Source organism: Manis javanica, chromosome 5, assembly GCF_040802235.1.
Source record: "Manis javanica isolate MJ-LG chromosome 5, MJ_LKY, whole genome shotgun sequence".
Classification (NCBI taxonomy): domain Eukaryota; kingdom Metazoa; phylum Chordata; class Mammalia; order Pholidota; family Manidae; genus Manis; species Manis javanica.
The window spans coordinates 84,143,295-84,165,208 of NC_133160.1; the positions used below are offsets into that span (position 1 = coordinate 84,143,295).

At 40.6% G+C, this 21,914-nt stretch overlaps 1 protein-coding gene and 1 long non-coding RNA gene across 2 annotated transcripts in view; both read right to left on the bottom strand.

Annotated features, from left to right (window-relative positions):
* The window catches only part of LOC118972719 (uncharacterized), a 37,291-nt gene extending 15,381 nt beyond the window's left edge, over positions 1 to 21,910 (bottom strand). Inside the window, exons 1-2 of the long non-coding RNA XR_005061793.2 lie at positions 21,192 to 21,910; positions 20,702 to 20,779 (exon numbers count right to left, since the gene is read on the bottom strand). This is a non-coding gene — a long non-coding RNA (uncharacterized lncRNA). The remainder of the gene's footprint in view (positions 1 to 20,701; positions 20,780 to 21,191) is intronic.
* The window catches only part of HADH (hydroxyacyl-CoA dehydrogenase), a 60,885-nt gene that overhangs the window by 38,691 nt on the left and 280 nt on the right, over positions 1 to 21,914 (bottom strand). The window lies entirely within an intron of this gene.

The following is a 21,914-nucleotide window of genomic DNA, read 5'->3' on the forward strand; positions in this document are numbered from 1 at the left end:
AAAGAATAAAATACCTAGGAATAAACCTAACCAAGGAAGTGAAAGACCTATACCCTGAAAACTATAAGACACTCTTAAGAGAAATTAAAGAGGTCACTAACAAATGGAAACTCATCCCATGCTCCTGGCTAGGAAGAATTAATATCATCAAAATGGCCATCCTGCCCAAAACAATGTACAAATTCGATGCAATTCCGATCAAATTAACAGCATTCTTCAATGAACTGGAGCAGATAGTTCAAAAATTCATATGGAAACACCAAAGACCCCAAATAGCCAAAGCAATCCTGAGATGGAAGAATAAAGTTGGGTGGATCTTGCTCCCCAACTTCAAGCTCTACTACAAAGCCACAGTAATCAAGACAATTTGGTACTGGCACAAGTACAGAGCCACAGACCAATGGAACAGACTCCAAACATTAACCCAAACATATATGGTCAACTAATATTTGATAAAGGAGCCATGGACATACAATGGGGAAATGACAGTCTCTTCAACAGATGGTGCTGGTAAAACTGGACAGCTGCATGTAAGAGAATGAAACTGGATCACTGTCTAACCCCATACACAAAAGTAAATTCGAAATGGATCAAAGACTTGAATGTAAGTCATGAAACCATAAAACTCTTAGAAAAAAACATGGGTAAAAATCTCTTAGACATAAACATGAGTGACCTCTTCTTGAACATATCTCCCCGGGCAAGGGAAACAAAAGCAAAAATGAACTAATGGGACTATATCAAGCTGAAAAGCTTCTGTACAGCAAAGGACACCATCAATACAACAAAAATTATCCTACAGTAGGGGAGAATATATTCATAAATGACAGATCCAATAAAGGGTTGACATCCAAAATATATAAAAAGCTCACACACCTCAACAAACAAAAAGCAAATAATCCAATTAAAAAATGGGCAGAGGAGCTGAATAGAGTTCTCTAAAGAAGAAATTCAGAGGGCCAAAAGACACATGAAAAGATGTTCCATATCGCTTGTCATCAGAGAAATGCAAATTAAAACCACAATGAGATATCACCTCACACCAGTAAGGATCGCCACCATCCAAAAGACAAACAACAACAAATGTTGGTGAGGCTGTGGAGAAAGGGGAACCCTCCTACACTGCTGGTGGGAGTGTAAATTAGTTCAACCATTGTGGAAAGCAGTATGGAGGGTCCTCAAAATGCTCAAAATAGAAATACCATTTGACCCAGGAATTCTACTTCTAGGAATTTACCCCAAGAATGCAGCACTCCAGTTTGAAAAAGACAGATGCACCCCTATGTTTATCGCTGTACTATTTACAATAGCCAAGATATGGAAGCAACCTAAATGTCCATCAGTAGATGAATGGATAAAGAAGATGTGGTACATATACACAATGGAATATTACTCAGCCATAAGAAAAAAACAAATCCTACCATTCGCAACAACATGGATGGAGCTAGAGGGTATTATGCTCAGTGCAATAAGCCAGGCGGAGAAAGACAAGTACCAAATGATTTCACTCATATGTGGAGTATAAGAACAAAAGAAAACTGAAGGAACAAAATAGCAGCAGAAGCACAGAACCCAAGAATGGACAAATAGTTACCAAAGGGAAAGTGACTGGGAGGACAGGTGGGAAGGGAGGGATAAGGGTGGGAAAAAAAGAAAGGGGGCATTACGATTAGCATGTATAGTGTGTGGGGGGGACACGGGGAGGGCTGTGCAACACAGAGAAGACAAGTAGTGATTTTACAGCATCTTACTATGTTGATGGACAGTGACTGTGAACAGGGATGTGGGGGGGAGTTGGTGAAGGGGGAGCCTAGTAAACATAATGTCCTTCATGTAATTGTAGATTAATGATACCAAAATAAAATTAAAAAAAAAAAAAGAAAGGGGTAAGGGGGAACCCACCAACTTCCCTAACCACCTTAGCTGACCTTTGCTTCACCACCAAAGTCCTTCAGTTACCGGTGGCAGAGTGGTATGTGGAACACAAGTTCTAGAACTGGACTTCCCAGGTTTAAACCCTGGCTTAGCCATGTCCTGCCTGACTTCGGGCAAGGTGTGCAGCCTCTCTTGCCATGGTTTCCTGATCTGTGATAAGGGATAATGACAGTGACCATCTCACAGGATTACTGTGAGAATCACAGAAGCTAATGCACTTAAAGTGCTTAGACTAATGCCGAGCACGTAGAAGGTGCACAATGCTTGTTAGCTGCTACTCTAATCCCTATACCTGGCGCTCCCACTTTCTCCCAAGCCATGAAACATCTAAACCCTAGCAACATGGCTTCCCCCACCACCACTGCTGTATGAAACTACAGATACCTTACCAATGGTCTTCTAATGGCTAAAGCCAATGCTTGTTCTTTGGCTTCATCTGCTTTTCCACAGTCCTGCACACTTCCAACTAGGGCTTCATTTTCGAAACTCTCCGATTTATCTCTGCTCTTTTTAGCCATAATGACTCATCTTAATCTTCTCAGCCTCTAAACAAAGGTATCTTTCAAAGTTGTTTACAACACTCTTCTGCCTCTGTGTCCTTTCCTCCTGTAATCTCAATCATTCTCATAATTCCAACTATGTCTGAAATCAACATATTCTGTCCTGAGCCACAGTCATCATCATGACCCTAAAATCAGGCCTCCTTAATACCTTCATTAACGGTAGCACTATTCTGGGGGTCACAGTTTGCTGGACAACACTTTTTTTCTTAACCTCAACCCTTAAGTATTGTCCAAAGAAAGTCTACCCATTATTCAAGGCCCATTCCAAATGCTACCCTTTCCTACGGAGCCCTTTTACAGATGAATGCACTCTTCTCCGTTTTGAAACCTCTGACCTAGATTTTTACTGCTCTTATTATGCTACTTTATATCAAAGTGAACTGTCATTTGGACATTTGTCTAGAAATCTCTGCTTTTAGATTTAAATCCCTTAATGGCAGAAGCTGATTTGGTCTTGTATCTCCTAGTACTTATCACATGCCTTGCACATGGTGGTTATCCAAAAAATACCTGCTAAATACCAAATGTTCTGGCTATAGTAACCTGAGCCAGCATTCCCTCTGGCCACACCACACTTCTCCCCTCTCTGTACTATTTCATGGCTTCTCCTCCCTGGCCAGGCAGTTTCCTCCATCAGGAAGCTCCTCCTTCACTGCTGCTTCAAGCAATCCAACTCACCCTTCATACTCCCACACAGAGGTTTTCTCTCCGTTAGTGAAACCTCTTCCAACCTCTATCATACATGGGCACTCTTGTGCACCTCTGCTGATTTAAAGATACAGCTGATTCAGGACTCCAAATACTGAAAGAAATAACAGAGTACGGAACTGGTGTGAGCCATTAGCTACCAGCTACCAATGGCTGCCGGGCTATATAATCCCCAGGATATGAACACAGCAGGTAAGTCAAAACAATCTGGCCACAGGCTATTTCATGTAAAAAAATATCACACATTTCAGAATAAAGGTCATTTGCCAACAAATATTAAGAGAAATTCCAGATGTGAAAGATAAAAGATAAATTATACATGCAAAAGTTGAAGAACACCAGCCTTTCATGAAGAACTCAATACCTAGAAACCTTTTCAAGAGTTGTTGCATGGTCCACTTCTTCAGAGTCTTAAGTTGCTGTTACCACAAATACAAACCTAGGGCGGTTCTGGCACACTCCTCTGCAGCCCAACCAAAACTCCCAGTAAGTATAAATTTCATATACATATATGTAGTACAATATATACATTTGCCTCTCCTATTTTGGTGGCATAGAAACTCTCCATATGAGAATACATAGGGCATTATTTACCCTGAATTTTTTGAATTTAAATGATAAGGGTTCATCAGCAGCCAACAGACATTGGGTACAGGAAAAGTCCCGTGAAATAAATCAGCCTGTTTTTTATAAAAATGATATGGGAGAATGGGAATCAGGGATGGTTCAAAGGTGGGGTCAAGGGTATACTTGTGTCATTACAGAAACAGGAAACTGTGTGGATCCAGCTAAAAAGATAAAACCCAGAAAATGAGTAAAAGGCCTCGAGTTGATGTTGAACCTTCCATCGATGAGAGCCATGACTACTGGAGGATCCAGAGTTCAGGCTCCATTACCAAGAACTCGAAAAATGAATCCCCCAACATGAGGACAACTAAAAAAGATGACACAGGAAGATGAAAAAATTGTACAACAGACCAGACAGGCACACAGCACTTCAAATTTGCTCCTGGCTGTGACTGCTGTGGTCACCCTGGGGGTAAGTTCTGCCACTGGCACTAATTATTCTTGTTGGGCTTATATGCCTAACCTCCCGATCAATCAAGCTATTCACTGGCTCTCTGAAACGGTCCCAATATATGTTAATGATTCCAGCTGGACTCCTGATCCTTATGACACTTGTGGCCCCTTAAGGCCAGGAGAAGAGAGCATGAAAATTGAGAACTATATAGTGGGAGTAGAGTGGATACCCATTTGTATTGGACATGAAAACCACTGCTTCAAAATACAACCAGCTGCATGGCTATCCATTGTTAAAAATGACAACTGTAAAGAATCAAAGAAAAAATTATTCCTTCTTCAAGCATTCAGATTCCACAAAGTAATTAATACAAATGACATAACAAATCATCCCCCTGATTTGCCCATGCACCCAGCCAATAGCTGCAAGAATCAGTGAATGGGTGCACTGGATGAATTGTTGAGGAGAAACAGGTTGGGTATTACTTAGTACTTCCTATGGAAGTGTCACTGATTAGAGCCCTCAAGGTTCCACCCAGACCAGAGGACAAGGGCATGACCTGAGATGGCATAAATATATTAATGGCACAAAGTACACCATTTATACATTTTCTAATGGAACCATTTATTGGCATGGAGGTGGAATGTCCCTTCCTGCCCCACATTTACCTTTTGGGCCCCTGCAATATGACTTATGGACAATTCCCTCCACTCTACAGGGTCTCACAGCTTGGAAAGGCCATATTTGGAATAACAGTTTTACAAAACATAGTCAACCGAGTTTTACTAAAAACAAAAGTCATTATATTACAGCCTGTGTCAGATTGCCCTTTTTAATTATGATTGGTCACAGAGCATGGAGTTGGTCTGGATATTCTGTCTCCTGTGTAAATTGTTCATTCTATACTTGTATTAACAACTCTGTTCCTTTTTCCAGAAAAGATAGTCTTTATATTCTTAAGGCTAGAACAGGTCTCTGGCTTCCAGTTCGACTACACCAAAAGTGGCAAGATTCTCCAAGCATGATGCTTCTCCAATTTACTATTGACAATCTTTGGAAAAGAACTAAATGAATGATTGAATTAATCATTGCAGCTGTCCTGGGAATAATAGCTATAACCGCAACTGCCACAACCACTGGAGTTGCACTTCAGCAAAGTATTCAGACTGTGGACTTTGTTAATAATTGGCATTCTTATTCATCGAAATTGTGGTCCACCCAAAGACAAATAGATAGTGAAATTAATGCACAATTGACTGATGTGCAACAAGCAGTGATTATGCTAGGAGATCAAATTGTTAGTTTGCAACATCCAATTTCTATGAAATGTGATTGGAATACAACTGGGTTTTGTATTACTCCTGTACCTTATAATTATACTTATTTTCCATGGAACAATGTTAAAAGGCATTTATTAAATCATGGCAATATGACTTAAGAAATATTAGACCTTCAACAGCATATTACTGATACTTTCCAGAAACAATTACAGGTATTAAGTGGTTCTAATTTACTGGAAAGTATTGCAGGTGGAATAAGTAATTGAACCCAATCCAACACCTAAAAATATTTAGTGGATTTATTGCTACACTTACAACAATTGTATTATGCTTGTTATTTGTGTTTTGTATAATCTGGAGAAGAGCTGCCCAAAAATGTCAATGTGCTCAGCAGCCATCAGCAATCTTCTCACTAATGCTACAAAAGATGCAAGCTAAACAAAAAGGGGGAAATGTAGATACCCCAGCAGTTAACCTTGCTGTAATTTAGTTCCTGCTTAAGCGTAATCTATAGCTGACACTAATCTAGGAGAGAAGAACAATAGGTGCTGCATCTTGGAATCTGGTGCGAGTCATGAGCGGTGTGACAGGGACTGTGGAACAGTTCTCGTGATCCTTTCTGAGGCAAATTGTGAGACTCACATGGCCGGATGACTTGACGAGACATAAGAGAAACTTATAAGTGGTGATTAGCTTGCAATTGTTAAGACTCACATGGCCAGATGACTTAATGAGACATAAGAGAAACTTTAAGAGGTGATTAGTTTGCAATTATTTAGCTTGATGAAAAAACTCATCCTATAATCATTAATCGATTCCTGTCTTTTTACTTACTGTAACTTAATAAAAGCGCAGGGCAATGTGCATGGATTAAAGATGGCAGCATGAGGTAAGACAGAGGCTTCCTCCTAAAACCGCATATAATATGAAAACATAATTAATACAACGAACCCTGAGAGAGCAACAGGAAAGAGGACTGTGCCAGACTGCACACACCTGGAGAAAAGAGCAGACCTCACAGAACAGGGTAATGTACCAAAGCTGTGGCCCAGTGGGACCCAAGCCCTTCCCCCACCCCAGCTCACTGGTGGGAGGAAGAGAAACAGAGTGGGGAGGGAGTAGGGGCCTGGGACTGCTGAATACCTAACTCTGGATATCTGCTCTGGGAGCACAAACCTACATTTCATGGTGCTTTCATGATACTCTCATGATTACGGAGTTGGAAAGCTAAGACAGGCAGAATTCCTGGAGAGACTGAGATTCCAGCCACTTGGGGAAAGCAGAGATCCATATCCAGCTGCTCTGGGACAAAAGCTCTTACCTGTGTGCTCGGTCCACTGGTTCAGGCAGTGGAGACAGGCATAGCAGTTGGGAAGCAGGAAACAGCTCTTTCCTCTCCCCAAGCACCAATACCGCTCCCCCGTGACCCTTGACATTGCTTCGGGGCTGAGCAGCTCCAGAGTAGAGCTTCTGGACACTAGAGGGCGCCATATACAAATATGAAACGTCAAAGGAACTTGGTCCAGAGTAAAATTATTAATACACCTCCCGAGAAAGATTTAAATGACATGTACCTCATGACTCTTCTTGAAAGGGAGTTCAATAAAAATCATTAACATGCTCATGGAGGTACAGAAAGATATTCAAGAACTCAGGAATGAATTCTGGTTGGAGATCCAATTGTTGAAGAGCACAATGCAGGGTATTAAAAGCAGATTGGATATGGTGGAGGAGAGGATAAATGAAATTGAAACTAGAGAAGAGGAATGCAAAGAAGCTGAGGCACAGAGAGAAAAAAGGATCTCTAAGAATGAAAGAATATTGAAGGAACTGTGTGATCAATCAAAAGGGAACAATATTTGCATTATAGGAATACCAGAGAAGAAGAGAGAGAGAAAGGGATAGAAAGTGTCTTTGAGGAGGTAACTGCTGAAAACTTCCCCAATCTGGGGAAGGAGATAGTATCTCAGGCCATGGAGGTGCACAGATCTCCCAACACAAGGGACGCAAGGAAGACAACACCAAGACATATAGTAATTAAAATGGCAAAGATCAAGGATAAGGACAGACTATTAAAAGCAGCCAGAAAGAGAAATAAGATCACATACAAGGAAAGCCATCAGGCTAACATCAGACTTCTCAGCAGAAAACTTACAGATCAGAAAGGAGTGGCATGATGTATTTAATGCAATGAAGCAGAAGGGCCTGAAACCAAGATTACTTTATCTGATAAGATTATCATTTAAATTTGAAAGAGGGATTAAACAATTTGTAGATAAGCGACAAACCATCTCTACAGTCTATTTTGGAGGGACTGCTATAGATGGAAGTGTTCCTAAGGTTGAATAGCTGTCACCAGAGGTAATAAAACCACAGTAAAGAAAGTAGAACAGCTAATTACTAAGCAAATGCAAAATTAAATTATCCCCAAAGTCAACCAAGGGACAAAGAGTACAGAATATGATACCTAATATATAAAGAATGAAGGAGGAAGAAAAAGGAGGAGAAAAAGAAAAGAACCTTTAGACTGTGTTTATAATAGCATATTAAGTGAGTTAAGTTAGACTCTTAGATAGTAAGGAAGTTAACCTTGAATCTTTGGTAACCATGAATCTAAAGTCTGTGATGGCAATAAGTACATATCTATCGATAATCACCCTAAATGTAAATGGTCTGAATGCACCAATCAAAAGACACAGAGTCACTGAATGGATAATAAAACAAGTCCCATCGATATGCTGCCTACAAAAAAACTCACTTTAAACCCAAAGACATACACAGACTGAAATTGAAGGGATGGAAAAAGATACTTTATGCAACTCATAGGGAGAAAAAAGCAGGAGGAGTTGCAGTACTTGCATCAGACAAAATAGACTTCAAAACAAAGAAAGTCACAAGAGACAAAGAAGGACATTACATAATGATAAAGGGGTCAATCCAACAAGAGGATATAACCATTGTAAATATCTATGCACCCAACACAGGAGCACCTACATATGTGAAACAAATACTAACAGAATTACAAGGAGAAGTAGAATGCAATGCATTAATTCTAGGAGACTTCAACACTCCACTCACTCCAAAGGACAGATCAACCAGACAGAAAATAAGTAAGGACACAGAGGCCCTGAACAACACATTAGAAAAGATGGACCTAACAGACATCTACAGAACTCTACATTCAAAGCCACAAAAAGAGCCTCAGTAAACTCACAAAGATTGAAATTGTACCAACCAGTTTCTCAAACCACAAAGGTATGAATCTAGAAATTAATTACATGAAGAAAATGAAAAATCCCACAAACACATGGAGGCTTCACAACATGCTCCTAAATAACCAGTGGATCAATGAACAAATAAAAACAGAAATCATACAATATGTGGAGACAAATGACAACAATAATTCAACACCGCAAAAATCTGTGGGACGCAGCCAAGGCCGTGCTAAGAGGAAAGTATATTGCAATACAGGCCTACCTCAGGAAAGAAGAACAATCCCATATAAGCAGTCTAAACTCACAATTAATGAAACTAGAAAAAGATGAACAAATGAGGCCCAAAGTCAGTAGAAGGAGGGACATAATAAAGATTAGAGCAGAAATAAATAATATCAAGAAGAATAAAACAATAAATCAATGAAAGCAAGAGCTGGTTCTTCAAGAAAATAAACAAAATAAATAAACACCTAGCCAGACTTATCAAGAAAAAAAGAGAGTTTACACACATAAACAGAATCAGAAATGAGAAAGGAAAAATCACTACAGATACCACAGAAATACAAAGAATTATGAGAGAATACTATGAAAAATTATATGCTAACAAACTGGGTAACCTAGAAGAAATGGATAACTTGCTAGAAAATACAACCTTTCAAGGCTTGCCAAGGAAGAAAAAGAAAATCTGAATAGACCAATTACCAACAATGAAATTGAACTGGTAATCAAAAAACTACCTAAGAACAAAACTCCTGGACCAGATGGTTTTACTGCTGAATTTTATCAAACATTTAGTGAAGACTTAATATCCATCCTCCTTAAAGTTTTCCAAAGAGTGAAAGGAGAGGAAATACTTCCAAACTCATTCTATGAGGCCAGCATCATTCTAATACCAAAACCAAGCAAAGACACCACAAAAAAAGAAAATTACAGACAAAATCCCTGACGAACATAGATGCAAAAATACTCAACAAAATATTAGCAAACCAAATTCAAAAATACATCAAAAAGATCATCCATCATAATGAAGCAGAATTTATTCCAGGGATGCAAGGATGGTACGACATTTGAAAATCCATCAACATCATCCACCACATCAACAAAAAGGACAAAAACCACATGATCATATCCATATATGCTGAAAGTTCAATATCCATTCATGATAAAAACTCTCAACAAAATGGGTATCGAGGGCAAGTACCTCAACATAATAAAGGCCATATATGACAAACCCACAGCCAACATCATACTCAACAGCGAGAAGCTGAAAGCTTTTCCTTTAAGATCGGGAACAAGACAAGAATGCCCACTTTCCCCACTTCTATTCAACTTAGTACTGGAGGTCCTAGCCACAGCAATCAGACAACACAAAGAAATAAAAGGCATCCAGTTTGGCAAGGAGGAAGTTAAACTGTCCCTGTTTGCAGATGACATGATATTGTACATAAAAAACCCTAAAGAATCCACTCCAAAACTACTAGAGCTAATATCTGAATTCAGCAAAGTTGTGGGATACAAAATTAATACACAGAAATCTGTGGCATTCCTATACATTAACAATGAACTAGCAGAGAGAGAAACCAGGAAAACAATTCCATTCACAACTGCATCAAAAAGAATAAAATACCTAGGAATAAACCTAACCAAGGAAGTGAAAGACCTATACCCTGAAAACTACAAGATACTCTTAAGAGAAATTAAAGAAGATACCAGTAAATGGAAACATACCCCGTGCTCATGACTAGGAAGAATTAATATTGTCAAAATGGCCATCCTGCCTAAAGCAATCTACAGATTCAATGCAATTCCTATCAAAATACCAACAGCATTCTTCAATGAACTAGAGAAAATCGGTCTAAAATTCATATGGAACCACAAAAGACCTCGAATAGCCAAAGCAATTCTGAGAAGGAAGAATAAAGCTGCGGGCATTACGCTCCCTAACTTCAAGCTCTACTACAAAGCCACAGTAATCAAGACAATTTGGTACTGGCACTAGAACAGACCCATAGAACAATGGAACAGACCAGAGAGCCCAGATATAAACCGAAGCATATATGGTCAATTAATATACGATAAAGGAGCCATGGATATACAATGGGGAAATGACAGCCTCTTCAACAGCTGGTGTTGGCAAAACTGGACAGCTACATGCAAGAGAATGAAACTGGATTATTTTCTAACCCCATATACAAAAGTAAACTCAAAATGGATCAAAGACCTGAATGTAAGTCATGAAATCATAAAAGTCTTAGAAGACAACATAGGCAAACATCTCTTGAATATAAACATGAGCAACTTCTTCCTGAATGCATCTCCTCCAGCAAGGGAAACAAAAGCAAAAACAAACACATGGGACTACATCAAACTAAAAAGTTTCTGTACAGCAAAGGACACCATCAAGAGAACAAAAAGGCATTCTACAGTATGGGAGAATATATTTGTAAATGACATATCCGACAAGGGGTTAACATCCAAAATATATAAAGAACTTACATGCCTCAACACTCAAAAAGCAAATAACCCGATTAAAAAATGGGCAGAGGATGAAGAGACAGTTCTCCAAAGAAGAAACTGAGATGGACAACAGGCACATGAAAAGATGCCCCACATCACTAATTCTCAGGGAAATGCAAATTAAAACCACAATGAGATATCACCTCACACCAGTAAGGATGACCAGTATTGAAAAGACTAAGAACAAATGCTGGCAAGGATGCGGAGAAAGGGGAACCCTCTTACACTGCTGGTGGGAATGTAAATTAGTTCAACCATTGTGGAAAGCAATATGGAGGTTCCTCAAAAAACTAAAAATAGAAATACCATTTGACCCAGGAATTCCACTCCTTCAAATTTACCCAAAGAATACAACTTCTCAGATCAAAAAGACATATGCACCCCTATGTTTACCGCAGCACTTTTTACAATAGCCAAGATATGGAAGCAACCTAAGTGTCCAACAGTAGATGAATGAATAAAGAAGATGTGGTACATAAACACAATGGAATATTATTTTGCCATAAGAAAGAAACAAATCCTACCATTTGCAACAACATGGATGGGGCTGAAGGACATTATGCTCAGTGAAATAAGCCAGGTGGAGAAAGACAAATGCCAAATGATTTCCCTCATTTGTGGAGTATAACAATGGAGCAAAACTGAAGGAACAAAATAGCGGCAGACTCAGAGACTCCAAGAAGGGACTAGTGGTTACCAAAGGGGAGGGGTGTGGGAGGGAGGAAGAAGGGGATTGAGGGGTATTATGTTTAGTACACATGGTGTGGGGAATCACACGGAGAACAGTGTAGCACAGAGAAGGCACAGTGGGGACTTGATAACATGGGTAAATGTAGTAACCACATTGTTTTTTCATGTGAAACCTTCATAAGAGTGTATCAATCATACCTTAATAAAAAATTAAAAAAAAAAAACGCATGGGAGCGCTAACTTGGTGCTTAGTCTCCAAGGAAGCCTAAGCCCTCTGCATTAAACGTCATTCTGACTTGGTTTCTCATTTTCATGATCCCCAACTACAACATTTTTTAATGTCTCTTTTTCTTCCTATAAAATATATTCCATATGTCACATCATATCTAAGGATTATAAGCCCTACCTTAAGGTATTTAAACCACCCAAACTTTCATCTGTATCAGGTCACATCCTAGAAGTGACAAAAGGTGGAATCTGTGCCTTTATTACAGTTGTTCATACCTGTATTTCTTCTGACCAGTGAGTTCCTCAAGAGCAGCAACCACATACTACCTTTCACCTGCCCCAATGCCCAGGACATGGGAGACACTTAATTTTCATGAAAAGAACACATTAATAATAGATCTATTTTTCAAAAGCCTCAATTTGTACATTATTTTAAGAGTAAGTTCTCAAGAAATCATGATTGGTTTTGTTTTGGAATTATGAAAAAATCATATTATAAGTTTGAAAAGGATATTAAGAAAAAAAGAGAGCTGATAACTAGAGCCTTTAGTCAATTACCAGATGAAAAAAAATGAGACATCTTAGTGTCTCAACTATTGCAAAGTCAGAGATCAGCAAAATCATTTATTGTTCAGGTTTACTAGCTACAGATAATCAAGACCACTGATTTTTAGAGTAGGAAGTTACTCTAGAGATCATTCAGTGTGTGACAGCTTTTTAACAATGAAATCCTTCTTCACAAGAATCCATACAGAAGAGCAATATAGAAAACAGAAGAAGGGGCATTTGGGATGCACCAAGGAAATTCGTAAAACTCTTAAAGTCCATCAGAGCATAGTGTAAAAACCTCTGATCAATTCACATCCATTAGGATGGATATTATAAAAAAAATAGTAGAAAATAACTGTTGACAAGGTTATGGAGAAACTGGAACCCTTGCACATTGCTGATGGGAAATGTAAAATAGTGCAGCCACTATGGAAAGCATTATGACGATTTCTTAGAAAATTAAAAATAATTACATATGATTAGCAATTCTACTTCTAGGTGTATAACCAAAAGGGCTGAAAGCAAGGACTCTAACAGTTTCTGTTAGTCTTATGTAATTCAGTTTGGCAAGGAGGAAGTTAAATTGTCCCTGTTTGCAGATGACATGATATTGTACATAAAAAACCCTAAAGAATCCACCCCAAAACTACTAGAGCTAATATCTGAATTCAGCAAAGTTGTGGGATACAAAATTAATACAAAAAACTGCTCACGCCATAGCAGCAGCATTAACAGTAACCAAAAAGTAAAAGCAACCCAAGTGACCCTTGATTGATGAATGGATACACAAAATGTGGTATACAAATGAATGCAGCAGCACTCAGTCTTAAAGAGGAAGGCAACTGTCACACACTCCAACACAGATGAACCTTAAAATATTATGTTAAATGAAATACATCAGTCACAAAAGGAAGAATACTGTATGATTCCACTTACATCGTGTACCTAAAATAGTCAAATTCATAGAGACAGAAAGTAGTGGTTCCATGGCAGGGGGACGGAAGATGAGAAGTTATTGTTTAATACTTACAGAGTCTCAGTTTTGTAAGATGGGTTCTGGAGATAGGTGGTTGTGATGGTTTCACAAAAATGTGCATGGACTTAAATGCCACTTAACTGTATGAGGCTTCCCCCACAATAGAAAGTAGTGTTCCGATAAAATGTTTGTAAGCCAAAATGGCATAAAGAGGCAATACCACCAATTCATAAGGAAAAATTGCTGAGCACCCAGACCCAAAAAGAAGTTCTCTCAGGCTTTTCTCATACCTTGTAACACATTTTACAAATGGATGCACAACATAAATTGAGACACAGCACAGATGCTCACACAGTTCAAAGCTCTGGCAGCTTCATGCTGAAATGCTGAGTGTGAGATGCTCCAGGGAAGAAGCCTAGTGGAGCCACTCCTGCTGCTCAGGGTGCCATGGCCTCTATAAAGGCTCAGTGCAAAACAAATGCTGAACACACTTCGGGTTTTTCACTTTTGATAAAAGCAAATATCCTTTCCCAATTTCTTTCAGCTAGCAAAAACAGGTACATTAATGTAGGTCTTTTGTAAAAGCGAAGTGACAAAACTCAGATTTCCAAGAAGTGGGGGATATCTGTACTTAAAAATGGCTAAAATGATAAATTTTGTGTTATGTATGCATGTTTTACCACAATTAAAAAAAAAACACCTTTGATCTAACCCAATATAACACTTTTATTTTACTGAGAAAAGAGGAACTCAAGCAGAAAAAATATTCATGTAGGATCACATATAGTCACTAGTATTCTATTTAAAACTATAATTCTGTAAAAAGTACTTCTGTCTATGTAACTTATTCTATTAAACTCTTCAATGGCTCCCGTGACCACAGAATAAAACATAAGTTTCTACATATGGCATGGAAGGCCTTCCAGAATGGAGCGTCACCTCTATTTCAGACAGGCTCACTGTTGCCTGACACTCCAACTCCACCTACTACTGCCTCTCACCTCCAGGCCTTTGCACTGTCCACGCCTTCTCTCCAACTTCACCTGATTCGCCATGCCTGAATATTGCCTCCAGATACTAAGGTAGACAACTTCCAGACCTTACACCCCAAGATCCTCTAAATCCAGGTGAGGTAATCTCCCTGTGCTCCTGTAATCCCCCTGGCATGCCCTTACCACTGCACCCAACAGTGTGTTGTGATTATCTGCTTAAGTGCCATCTCCTTTACTCCCCTACTGTAGGCTTTGAACTAATCAGCATTCATCTTTGGCTGCAATGTACCTAGACCTGACCTGGCTGTGGTGCCCTCAGGAAATGCAAACTGGCATGCATGTATCTGGTGGAAGCCAAGGTGAGATTAGGTCTCCTAAATATCAGGGGCTCTTTTCACCAGTGTAGCTGAGGGCCTCCCCTCATGTTAAAATCCTTACTTAGAAAAGAACTTCAAGTGTCTGGGATCAAGGAAACCAATCACAGTCATTCTTCTTGAATCATGCAACAATACCACCCATGTTATTTCCACCTTCCTGAGAAGGAGATGGAGGTGGATGAGTGGACCAAAGAAAGAAAATTCTTTTTTTCCTCCTCCCATAGACATCTGTTATTTTTGCAATAAATAAGGGGGACTCTTTCGGGCACTTTCACTTGCATAAGCATGATTTAAGTCAACCTGTTGAGAATTTTGTTTTATATTACAGTGACCTACACACTGTAAGACCTTGAGGACAAGCAGTCTGCAATGGAAAGAATTTTATTTGAAGGCTATGTCCTCAGCTCTATGAGTTCTCTAGCCTTGGTGGAAGGCAAGCTTAGCCAGAGAGAAATATTTTTAGATTAGGGTGCTTAAGAGCTATATAAATAGGCCAAGTAAATAGCATACTTGTCAAAGCCCCTGAGTACTCCAGCCACAAGTAAACAAGCCAAGCAGAAGCTCAGCCGACTTACATATTTTTGCAAACATATCACCAGATTTGAAGCAGCTGCTCTGAAGCATAACCTGAATGGTGAATTTGTGAGAATTACTTCAACTGGTCTGGTGATGTGTCCCAAGTGCGCCTACACTACAAGGAGTGCTGTGTTTCATCAATATGACATTCTCACAGTGACTGCAGAGTTGTGTGGACTATCTGCTACACCCGAATACTCACTGCCTTCAGGTCCCCAGTTAAATGCACTGAGTTAGTGCTCCCCACACTGACTGTGCCCCACAGGCCACTGTGCCTTCACATCAAGACCTACCCTGGGTTCTCATGATTTAATCCATGGAGGAAGAAAATCATAAATCAACTGCATCTCTCAGAGCTGGCAATTCTGGCTTTATTATTATCTCCGGTTGTGCAAGACCATGAACTCTGCCAACAACACAAGCTGTCGTCACTAACTTCAATCAGAAAAAGGCATTCCGCTGGGACTTTCAGCCACCACAACCAGCTGTTTTGTTCTCAAAATAGTTAAGTTCATTCGCTGGGCTCTTTTTTTGGACTGACATTTTTGTATTTCAAAAAGTATTTCTAAAAAGCCAGGTAAATGTGCCTCTATTTTTCAACAAGAAGTCTGTTCAATACATAATCTTTTAAAAAAATATCCATAAACATCAGGGCTTGGTAACATAGAGAAAGTAACTTGTCTTGCAGGACTCTCCCCTCCCTCTCCCACCAATTCACAAAGGAGAGCAGCTAACTGGACATGTCAATGGCATCAACCAATTCTAGTTATTTTTAAGAACCTCTCAAAGATGGTGCCACGATGGATGCCTTCTGACTGGAGGAGAGCTACAAATCCAAACTGCTATCTAGGAAGATAAAGATGGCATGATGAGTTGTTAGGATGAGTGGGTTTTTGCTGAAAAGGACCAATTAAAAATACAAGGCTTCCACAACTCAGGTATCAATGCCTGGTTCAGGAATTACAAAGTAAAAAGCTAGGGAAAGAGAGCTCCTCAGGGTGGAAAGCTTCAGAGCCTTTTGCAGCAGGAGGACACTCTGACCATGACCCCACCTTCACAGTGCATGTGGCTGGAGAAAACAATGGGATAAGAGGAAGGAAATTCTCTGGGAAAGATGGAGGGTGCAGAGGGAGGGGACACCATGAATTCATTAAGTCTTGGCAAGTGAGTGTGAGGCTATTATGGATTGAAAGATGGCAGTGAACACACAGATAGAGATGCCCGGCCTGTGACCCTAACCTTGAGTCTACAGCTGACAAAAAGTCAAGCTGATATCTGTTGATTCCAGATAACCACAAGGATCCCCTTGTCCATGGAGGCCACAGTTCTCTCCACAATACAGCAGAGGCCAGAGGTGAGGGCAGTCATGTGGTTATCTCAGCCTCAGGGATGTCTAGCCAGCAGAACAGGAGGAGTGGGGAGACCAGCATTCCAGCCCCAGCTCTGCCTCTGACCCTTAACCCCAAGTACCATCTCTGCTTATAATGGTCACATGAAGGGACACAGAATCAAAGTATTCTGAATAGAATAAAATGTCACATTTGTAGAGTTTTTTAAGTGCCAGTCATGTTTTATGAGTATGAACTCATTGTAGTACCCCAAAACAAGTAAACAGAGCACTAAGATTATCTTTAACAACCCACACAATTAATCTTAAAATCTTTAAAATTGTTGGAACTCCTATATCTCTTTCAAATATCTTCAAAGACAGCTAAGAGAATCTAAAATAAGTCTTCACCAGATTTATCTGATGGATCTACATAAAAAGCAGCTAACATTTACTGAACAGTCACCACAGAACATGCAAAGACGGCTCTAAGCACTTAGCTCACTTAACTCTCACAACACTGGGGGCGGGGGATGGGTAGAGGGGTGGTTATCATTCCCAGATAAGGAAAGAGGTGGAGAGAGGATAAGTGACTGGCCCAAGGCCCCTACAGCCAGAACACACAGGACTGGGCTCCAGAAGGCCCCTCACAGCCTGCTCACTTTCAAGCATTAGACGGCCACTCATCAGAAACTATGCACACATCATGAGCATAACCCAGGGGGAGTCAAGGAATAGAGAGCAGCAGAGCTGTCCTCCTGTGGTCCCAGCACAGCTAGGCAGTGAGCTAGCTAGGTGTGCCTCAGGCAGATATGGGGAGAACAGAGATGGGGGAGGAAAAGAAAGCAGAGACTCAGGCAAGGGGCAGGCAACAAGGCTGGACCTACGACACAGGAGAGAAACCCCACCCCAGACTGAGGTGCCATCTCCGCTTTACAATGTCTAGGCTTCTTCCACGGCACTCTTTTATCACCTGTCAGCCTTGCCTCGTCTACAGGATCTGCAGCCACCCTCCCCGGCAAGCCCAGTGACCAGAAGGTGCGCTGACAGAGGCTGGCTTTTACCATCCCAGTACCTCATGAAGATCAGAGAAAAGCCCAGGAGGTGAAAGCGACACAGGAAATGAGGGAAGACGTCCTGACGGGCACAACCCACACCCTTGAGGAGGAAGCTACATATATACCCTCCCTAAGAAAAGGTCAAAAGGAGCGCCTACAGGCGGGTGACTTCTGTGATCCTGAAACTTAGGGCACTGCACTGTTTTAGAGCAAACTTCAACAGAGATGTACTTACTGTGGCACAGAAAATTATAAAGCTAAACAATACAAAGCAATTTGATCACTCTTCAATTCAGCATCAGAAAATGCAGAGCTGGAGCTGGGAGAAAGATGGGTGAACAAACTCAGTGGCTGGGGAGGAAAGCAGCTCCTGGGTCCACCTGAGTCCTCATCAAACATCACAAAGTAACACAAATGTCAGGGGGACGTTCATCTGCAGCACACTGCGCTCCCCCGCACGCCCCCTTCCTTGTTCTAACAGCCTAAGGTGCTCTCCCCAGGAGTAATGTGCACTTTTTTATTTTTAGAGAGACCAAAAAAAAAAGCTTTAGGTGAGAAGAACCCAGCCATTCCCAGGGAGCCTGCACACCAGTTAGCAGTGAAAGCTACCAGCTCTCTGGACTCCTCAAATGAAAAAAAGCAATGGTCCAAGCAAAGCTTAGAAAGAACTCATTCTATAAACTAATGAAATGCATGGTCGCTTTCTTCCCTTTTTCCCTCCTTATAATGCAAAAAACAACCTGTTCCACACTCAAGGGTCATTTAATGCTATCAGCAGCCTCTCAGCTGGCCTAAGTATCTGGCTGAGCATAAATTAGTCATCAGAACCATGACAGATGTGTATAATGGGCAAATACACAAACAAGTTAACCTTACTTAAATATTAACCTGCAGTGTAAGGGATTTTTTTCTCTTAATTTAAAACAAACAAAAGAAGTATCAGGCAAAGTAGATACTCTTGGAGGATACAAATGTACAAATGGCCTGTGCTCTGATCAAATGTAATTAAGCACAGACCTCACTTCTCTTAAATTGCTTAATTGCTTGAGAAATGTCAGGCTCTGACAAAATTCATTTAGATTTTTTTCACCTTACTCAGTATGAACTGGAACATATGGCAAAATGACAAGTTCTTTAAAAATCAAAATTGTAAACAGAACTACATCTTGATTAAAATGAAAACTACTTGCTAAAGAGTTCAGGAGAGTGAAGATAAATGCGTGACTTACATGCTAGTTTGTGCTTCTAGTTTGTGTTTTTAAGGCTTTACTGATGATTTGCAATGTGGAGATGATAAAAAGTGCCCTCACTCTTTTCAGAGGTCCCTGAACAAACAAACCGTAGTATCAACTGGCATTTGCATTCAAGATTAAACAAGACGGAAGAGAACCATGACCAATATTCTCTATCTATTACAGACCTAGCTCGGCAGCAATGATCAGAGGTAGGAGTGCATGTAAAAGGATATGGGTACCAGCAAAGCGGAGAGTAACTGTAAGGCACTAACATTCTATGAGCTCTTATTAGGTGCCAGACACCGTGCTAAGAGCTTGACACGGGCTAATTCATTCAATCCTCTCCATACTCCTAACAAGGCTAGGACTACTATTTAGAGATGAGTAAACTGAGGCACAGAGGTTAGTAATTCCCATGTTAATACAGCCAACATGAGGCAGAGCCAACATATGAGCCATCCAATCCCCCATCCTGAACTGGAGCCAATCTATATTCAAACACATCAACTTGTCAGTGGCACTCAATACAAAACAGATTTGCCCTGTGCCAAAAGTCGTGGGTCAAAGAGCATAATGCATGAGGTGATAACGCCGAGAGCTGCATGCTGCAGGGCAATGCCAATCAGATCAGCTAACCCACTGTAAACATCACTGAAACCAACCAGCTGGCTGACAGTGGTACACAGAGATACTTTGCAAGAGAGTATGATTCCCCCCACAGGATAAGAGTTGTCACCTAAAGTAGCTGAGGCTCTTTTAAACCTTGTTATTACTTGTTAAACTAGTTAACCTTGTTAAAACTACCCCTTATGACTATTTAGATTTCCAGTCATTATCAACTTCTGCAGTAAGAGTTCCAGTAACAGTAACTCTCTTTCTCCACCATAAGTTTAAAAAGGCACTCCTTGGCTCAACTTTGATCCACATGTCTGTGTTCCCATCAATGTCAATCATTTCTCCTCTCTTTCTTTCTCAGATGAAAGCTCCAGGGCCATACCCATGATTTAGGTACTACCCTGTGCCACTTCACGCAACACAGTGCCCTTTTTTTATGGTATCCAATGGAAACAGCATTTCAAGAACTGAGCAATCTGATTTTGTACAAAAGCTAAGGTGATGCTTTCTACTTAGTTTCGAATCCTCTTCCACAGATGTCTTCAAGGTATCACCCACAATAGTTTCTAGACTGATCTCCTATATTGCTATTGGAGGCTTAAGGCTCTAATATATGGTCATCAAGATGTTGTGTGCACATGTTTTTAAACAAATACAATTATTTTATACCTGCCCACCACAATCTCACTCTCACAGCCTTGGGAGATTTTGGTGCAGCAGTGGGATACAAGTGCGCTCAAGTCAAACTTTCCCTGAGTATTATGTACTATAATACATGAAACTTTCAGGGTAAATGGCCTTACTCCTCCTGTATAACATAGATCATGGGGATACCATACCTAGCAGCCAGAGCATCCACACAACAAAATGGGTAGTATATGTCCAAAAACATCACCTCAGAAGAGAGACATGGGAGACTGTAAGAAGTCAAACAGATAACGGTTAATGAAATATAGATATTAGGAGAAAATGCAATCTAATATGTTGTAAAAAAAAAATTTGCAGGGAGGAGAAATTAAGATACATTGTAATAGTAAAACCCTTTTTTTAAAGAATGCATGGAAGTGGGGATTAGGTTGGAAAGACTAAAAATATTCAACTCTTTTATGACTGCAGCCCCTGCACTTGAATACTCCCCTAAGAAAAAGTAGATAACTTGCTGCCCCAAAGTGCAGGTTGCAAAGGGCTGAAATCTGAAGAATATAATCAGCTAAAATATGAGAATCACGGCTCTCCAGTATAAACTGGAATGTAATCACTAAAAATAAATAAAATGCAAGTATCACAGTATCCAAAGTAATCAATCACATAACTGACCCAGAACCACACCTTAGCTGAAACGGGCCGAGTCCTTAAAATGCAGATTAGAGACCCCTCCGAGGGCTCAGACACTTCATCTCCTCTTCCACTCTCCCCAGCGCCTAAGATTCACAGATCTCTGCACAAAGGGCAGTAAGTTAAAGGTCAAAGTTATACCTCGCCTCCGGCTGCAGTGGGCGGAGTCACAACGCCACACAGGCTCTGAATGGGTAATTTCACAAAGTGCTACAGAAGTGCTGACTACTACATACTTTTTGTAACCTAGCAAGTAGAGGGAACATATTGGGGTAAGAGAGAAGACCAATTAGAAGAGCAGAAAACAGCTCTGATAAAGACGGCAGAATTATTATAAAATTAAAACATCGCAGTCTGGGTCTCTGGAAGCAAATTTGGTTTAAGCCGAGGAGCAACGGAGCACGTTATTCCTCAGTCTTGTACACGGATACTATCCACCGCCGATTCCAAAGTGCATTCCCCAGCGCTCTCCACAGAGCCTTCATCGGGCCCTGGGGGCTGCTGGAATTTAAAAACGAGTTAACTGAGGCGCGGCCCAAAGACACTCGTTCGTTGGGGGAGTGAAGACTCACGGGCCAAGTCCAGGCATTTCGGCTACAAGGGGTAGGGAAGAGGAGGAAATTCCACCGGCGTCCCTGGGACGCGGGTGGCGCCGGCCGGCGCTTGCACCCAGCGCGGGCAGCAAGCGGGCTTAGCGCGCTGCCCACCCGGCGGCTC